The sequence below is a fragment of the Dreissena polymorpha genome, chromosome 5 (genome assembly GCF_020536995.1).
Source record: "Dreissena polymorpha isolate Duluth1 chromosome 5, UMN_Dpol_1.0, whole genome shotgun sequence".
NCBI lineage: Eukaryota > Metazoa > Mollusca > Bivalvia > Myida > Dreissenidae > Dreissena > Dreissena polymorpha.
The window spans coordinates 46,169,870-46,176,590 of NC_068359.1; the positions used below are offsets into that span (position 1 = coordinate 46,169,870).

The 6,721-nt window shown below is 36.4% G+C and overlaps 1 protein-coding gene across 2 annotated transcripts in view; it reads right to left on the reverse strand.

Annotated features, from left to right (window-relative positions):
* The window catches only part of LOC127880518 (protein rolling stone-like), a 317,579-nt gene that overhangs the window by 124,860 nt on the left and 185,998 nt on the right, over positions 1-6,721 (reverse strand). The window lies entirely within an intron of this gene.

Here is a 6,721-nt window from a genome sequence, read left to right on the forward strand (position 1 = left end):
AATGGTAAATGTACATGTGTGCCTCGTGGAAAAGTGATCTTTTTGTAGGAAGTGTTTGAAGGAGCAAGTTATTTGTACATGTATTTATTTGCGAATTATATTAGTTTGATACTAGTGTAATAAAGCTGATATAATCAAGTATATGTACCATAATAAAATATATGAAACATACATGGTAAATTGTTTTTCTCTTTGTTTAAAGGGGCTTATTTATCGAACAAAATGGAACAGGCACAAATACAGTGGCAGTGTGGGTTCTAGAATGGTTTCCCTTTAAAAAGATCTGGTTTAACACTGTGAAGTCTGTCTGATTCAAAATAATTTTGTAGCTATTAGCTTGGCTGTTTTCAGAGAAAACCGGAGGTATTGTCATAGCCAGCTCGTCGTGTCGTCCGCGTCGTGTAAAACCTTAACATTATGTCAAGGTTTTGAACATTGGCTCTAAAATCAAAGTGCTTCAACCTACAACTTTGAAATTTCATATGTATAGCTGCACCTTGATGAGTTCTACATGCCACACCCATTTTTGGGTCACTAGGTTAAGGTCACTATGACCTAAAAAAAAATCTGTCAAGCTTTCATTTATTCAAAACTGCACCCGTAGCCTAGCGTTGCACCCGTTATGCGGTGCTCATGTTATGTCGGCGTTTTCGGAGAAAACCAAAGGTATTGTCATAGCCAGCTCGTCGTGCCGTCCGCGTCGTGCTTAAACCTTAACATTTTGTTAAGGTTATGAATATTGGCTCTCAAATCAAATTGCTTCCACCTACAACTTTGAAACTTCATATGTAGATGCACCTTGATGAGTTCTACATGCCACACCCATTTTTGGTCATAGATACACTTTTACCCTTTACCACCTTTCATAAAGGTGCATCTACATTATGAAGTTTCAAAGTTGTAGGTGGAAGCACTTTGATTTTAGAGCCAATGTTACAGTTTTAGCACGACGCCTATGGCGGACGACGAGCTGGCTATGAAAATACCTCGGGGTTTTCTCTGAAAACAGCCGAGCTAAAAATGATCATCAATCCCTTGACCCGTTTGGTCCTTGGGAGAAATGAGGGACGACAATACAGAAATCCTCTTCAAGTCAGGCCTGAGGTGTGCTGCTGAGAGTAATTCATCCATGGAAAGGAATGTCCATTTGATTTGTTTCCATCCAGCTTTCTTTTGACGATCTCAATGTCGACCTCCCTCTAAAGCGTGCCCTGGAGAACAGTCGTGCACAGAGAGTCGTGCCTGGTGAAGTGTCCAAACCAAGCAAACTTTCGTTGTTTGACGGACGCCAGTAGGGGCTCTTGTGGACCAACAAGTGTTGCAGTCATGTTCCAGACGTACTCTTTGGTTTTGTTCTCTGTATAGGAAATGCGGAGCAGTTTTTTTAGAAATCTATGTGCAAATGCCCGTATCCTGCGTTCTGTGCCCGTGTGAAGCGTCCAGGTCTCTCAGCCGTTGAGTAGGATTGAGACTACAACTCTTGCTCTTTCATAGAGACTGTTGGTGAGATCTTGAAGTATACTGCTGGTGTTACTCACTAGGTCAATATCATCAGCAAATCTCAAGTTGGCGATGGGTCTTCAACCGATAAAGATAGAGGTGTGGTGGTCATTGAGAGTCACCTGCATTATCTTCTCAAGGAAAAGGTTGCACAGGACGGGAGAGAGCCGACAACCCTGCAGATGCCCACTGATGTCCTGAAGAAGTCCCCCTGCTGTCTGCGCCAGGAAACGTTCTTGTGTTCATCTTGTTAATGCTAGACAAAAATGATAGTTACAGTTGTGCAAATACATGTATAAGTCTGTCGTAATTTAAGCACATCTGGTCTAGACTATTTTATTCTCATTTGACCCCTTTTGTTACTTAAGGGTCACATGTCTTGTGTTTCCATCTCCCCATGGTGAACTTATGAGGCAAGCTATTTCAACATTTGTTTGTAAAAATAATTTCCAACTTGAACAAGAGCTTTGTCACAGACGTGATGAATACCCCCAAATGAAGAGCGGATGAAAAGTACTTGAAATAGGTAACACCATGCTGAATGTGTAAAACGCACTAAGTGACCCCGTGACCTAGGTTTTGACCCGGCACTACCCATATTCAAACTTGACCTAGACATCATCTAGATACAACTTCTCACCAAGTTTGGTGAAGATTGGATGAAAACAACTTGAATTAGAGAGCGGACACTTTATACGGACCAACTGACCGACTGACAGACAGCCAGACATGGGAAGACAAGTTCACTCTTATATACCCCCCCTAAACTTCGTTTGTAGGGGTATAATAAATTACATAAAAGATATTAATTGGATTTGGTGGCATATTGATTTTAATTCTCGAGTGATCATAGAAAAAACATATCACGAGTGGCACAGATTTTTACTTTTGCTGATATAATGACGTCATAACATGAAAACGACGACATTTCACTATATAGGAGTGAAAATTATATATAATTTTCACGTTTTGAAACCATAAATTATCAGTACCGGTATATCAGCGGGAGGCATCAAACATTGCATTTGTCTGTACATCCTGACGCTTGGTTTTTGACGATGCTGCGAAGCATCGTCTAAGTTATCATACCATGAAAAAATTCTTTACAATGGCGACCTATGTAAAAAACCGAGCCAGTCCGATTGAGATAGCTCGATTTTTCTAATCGGCATACCTTGCTGATGATCATTCATAAAGGTATAGGTAGCTCAGCTATAAATAGGACAGCATATTCTGGGAAAAAGATTTAATAATAGTTGAAAACGTTAATTTTAAATCAGCTATATTCAATCTATTATATGTTTATAAATCAATGAAACAACTATGCAATTTCTGTATTGTATTTGACATTTGTCGAGATTCAGCAAATAAATTGCAAATTAAAACGTGAATTATTAACTTTCAACGCAATCATGAGTGTTAAAAAAACGAATGATTTCGAACCTGCCATTTGTAAACGATGTAGCGACCATGGTATATAAACACCATAATAGCAGTAACATATCTGTGAAACTCGCACTTATGTGTGCTTTCTCATTTTGCATATTTAATAAACTTTTCAAACAGAAATTACAGAGCCACATTAGTGCACATACTATGTTTGATAATTCATTCGTTTGTTGGATATTGTTTGCTGTTATAAACACATATTAGGTCATATCGCGGAGATTTAGTTAACCTTACCATGTGTTCATGGGCGAACTCACATATTCAAGTGCTCATACGACTATGTGCTCATACCGCCTTTCGGGAATCATCATGAAATTATTGCCATACTTAACAAACAAACATATGTAAGCTTATTGAATTAGAGAAAAAATAATCAAAAGAGAAAAATTATATTTCATGCACATGGGCATGTGAAATCACGTCTGTACACATAGCATCATTAACTTAGGAAAGGAAACAACGAAATATAAAGTTTGGTATCATATACATGTGAAATTAAAGAGCTTGGTGTAATTAAAGAGCGTGTCAAGTTTTGAATTTATATGCTGAAACGTAATGTTATAACCCACAAACATTTTACTGTAACAGAACGTTTTCAAAGATAAGTGGTACAGAAAATACACGTCGATTATCTTTTTAAAGATATTTCTTGTTATATTTGATCGAAAATGTAATCCGCCGCCCCGGTTTCGTGGAATGGATCAAGCTCCTCACGGGAACTATTTCCCCGTACCCCCAATTTTTTTTTGTACCCTACATTTTTCGTACCAATTTTTTCCGTACCCATTTTGTTTTCGTACCTAAATTTTTGCTCGTAACTAAAAAAAATTTCGTACCCAATTTTTTTTCTTACCCAATTTTTTTTTCGTAACCAAATCTTTTTTCGTAGGCATTTTTTGGGCATAATTTTTTTATCCAAAATTATCGTACCCAATTAATTTCCTACCGAAAATTTTTGAACTCGCACAATTGTGGTGATGTAGATAAACTTAAAAAGATGCTTTTATATCAATCCTTTTCAAAAGCATCATCACACCAGAACTGTCAGTACTTTGATTAAACTCCTTTAACAAATGTCTGGATCTTGCTCAAACTTCTACATCTTATTGAGTTGATGATTGATAATCAAGGAACTTGGCTGCAACCACTTTTGGCAGAATTATGGCCCTTTGTCTTTTTCTTCCACTGCACATTCACAAAACCACCATTGTAACAACCAAGTTGAGTTGACATCTTGCAGGCTCTACAAATTATCAGGATAATTATACACCGTAAACATTGTTATTAGGAACAAGAATCAACAAAAAGGAATTAACAAACACACTTGCCCCCAGTCGATGCTCGATAGTTCATTTCTCAAACAAAGTCAAAGTAAAGGTTAGACTATTGGGAATACAGTTGTAGTCAGCAACAACTGTACAAGTATCAAAGAGTTGTTAATATGCTAAGTTGGTGCAAAATGAACCGCTAAAATCTTTATACCTGTCATATATAAATGGTTTGAATTTTCACAAGGTCAAAGTAATTTTAATGGATGATATGGGTCGATTGGGTATGGTCATACGCTATAACTGTGTTTAATAGTATACAAAGGTTGTATCACAATGTGTTTCTGATGTGAAATGGTAAAATTGAGTCAACAAATTAATACATCTTATGAATTATACCCCAAGATGTAACTCTTATGAATTATTCAGATCCAACTAAGGTCAATTTCAAATTAATAAGATATTAAGTGGGTAGGGAAAGGTCATAAGGAACAGCTGTGTCAGCATCAAAAGTTGAAGAAACTGGTGTTGGAGCTAGACAAAATCTTAAAATCTACCGTACTTAACCTGTAACAGACTGGCAAATGGATCACTGTATGCCTCCAAAATTAAGTGGCAGTACCAAAAAGTTCACTGTAACAAATTGTTCATCTATAATAATTTTATTATCAACTAAAACATTTTAATAAATGTTTAAGACACATGTTTATCATATGATTCACTTTACAAAGAAAACGATGCATGTAACTTTTGAAGTAGAAACACGTTTAAATATCTGCTGGTACCTATATTACTATCATCAGTACCACAAAATTATAATACCTCTTCAATAAGTTAACTACCTAAATTTTGTTCTTAAGATCCTTCTATAAACAAAGGACACAATCGTCGTTTCAAATCCACTCATTACAAATGCAAAGGCAAGTCTCAAAAAATGAGCATGGAATGGTAAAATATAATATTTTTGACTACGCAAATATTTCTCAAACCATTGTCACTTTCTAAAATTGATGCTGCTGAGAATTATCTTATGATAAGGTTGTTTGAGTAAAGGAATGAATTTCATATTCAGAAGTTCAAAGCAATTACCAATATCATGTCCCAAAGGTACATAACAGAAGAGTTATGTATATTGATAGGACATAAGTATACTATGAAAAGTAAGATGAGTTATACAACAAGAGCACTGCATAACCGGTGTCACGCTCGGCTGCGAAAGCTTGTCAATTTTTTTTTTTTTTTTTAGAGGTCCTAGTGACCCAAAATGGTGTGGCGTGTAGTACTCATCGAGGTGCATCTACATATGAAGTTTCAAAGTTGTAGGTGGAAGCACTTTGATTTTAGAGCCAATGTAAAGGTTTTAGCACGACGCCAGCCGACGACGAGCAAGCTATGACAATAGTGGGTTTTCTCCAAAAACAGCCTCGCTAAAAATGTGAAACTCTGTTATACAAGGCATGGCGTTGTTTTCCTTCTTTAGCAAGGGCCTTATATAGGCCCCTTCCCCCAAGAGAAAGGCCCCTTCCCCTAGGAGAATTTCTAAAAAAAGAAATTTTCCTCCAAATTCCAAGCTTACTTTGGGAAAATTCTCCCCCTTTTTCAGTTTTGTTGATAATTTTTTCCTAAAATGGAATGCCAGGCCCTTTTCCCAAATCAAGAAAAAAAGCCCGGCATAATGGCAGAAATGTATCACAGAATACAAAATCTTTAATAATAATACAAGATCAGTGTAGCAGTCTTCAAATTAGCCTATAAGCCCGAAGCCCGAGTCGATTCTTGGGCAGGTCGGTTGATCCTAAATGCTTATAAAATAGCCTGACCGGTCGATTAAATATTTGAGCGTCATATCAATAACCTGATTTATACGCATTTTTAAGAGGCATGATTAAATTCACTATTTAAATGCCTAAAATGACGTTATACGTTTTAAAGAATTGCATGAACACAATGTGCGGCCACCATTTTTCTAAACTGTCGTGTAAACATCCGTGTATGTTGCTTTTTAAAGTAATGATGCAATTGACGCCCAATCGAGATGAGGTTATTCAAACTGAACATGCGTAGATCATGTTCCAGGATGTTCGCGCATCGGGCACTTCGTAATGTTTAAAAATAATTACCAATCTAGAAGCGTATTTAATTTTAGAAGCGTTTTCCGAAAATGTATTTATAATTCATGAAAAATGGACGAAATAATTTTTCAATAAAAATAAAAGAGTCTGTAAGGGATATTGTACGCATTGGGTTAAAAACAAATTGATCCTTATTACAGATAGATTTCCATGTGTTTTAATAAATTATTCTTGCGTATTAGAAGACATTTTTTCAACTAGTTATTAATTATTGTAGTTCTTTCGTTTGTTCTGTAATCTCCTTCTGCTACGTAATCTACTTTGCTACTTATAATCTGTTTACGAATATACAATACTTTTCACGGTTGACATATGCTTATCAAAACATCGGGAGTAAATTAAAGAAGCAGACATTGTCACTTGGTAGATTGG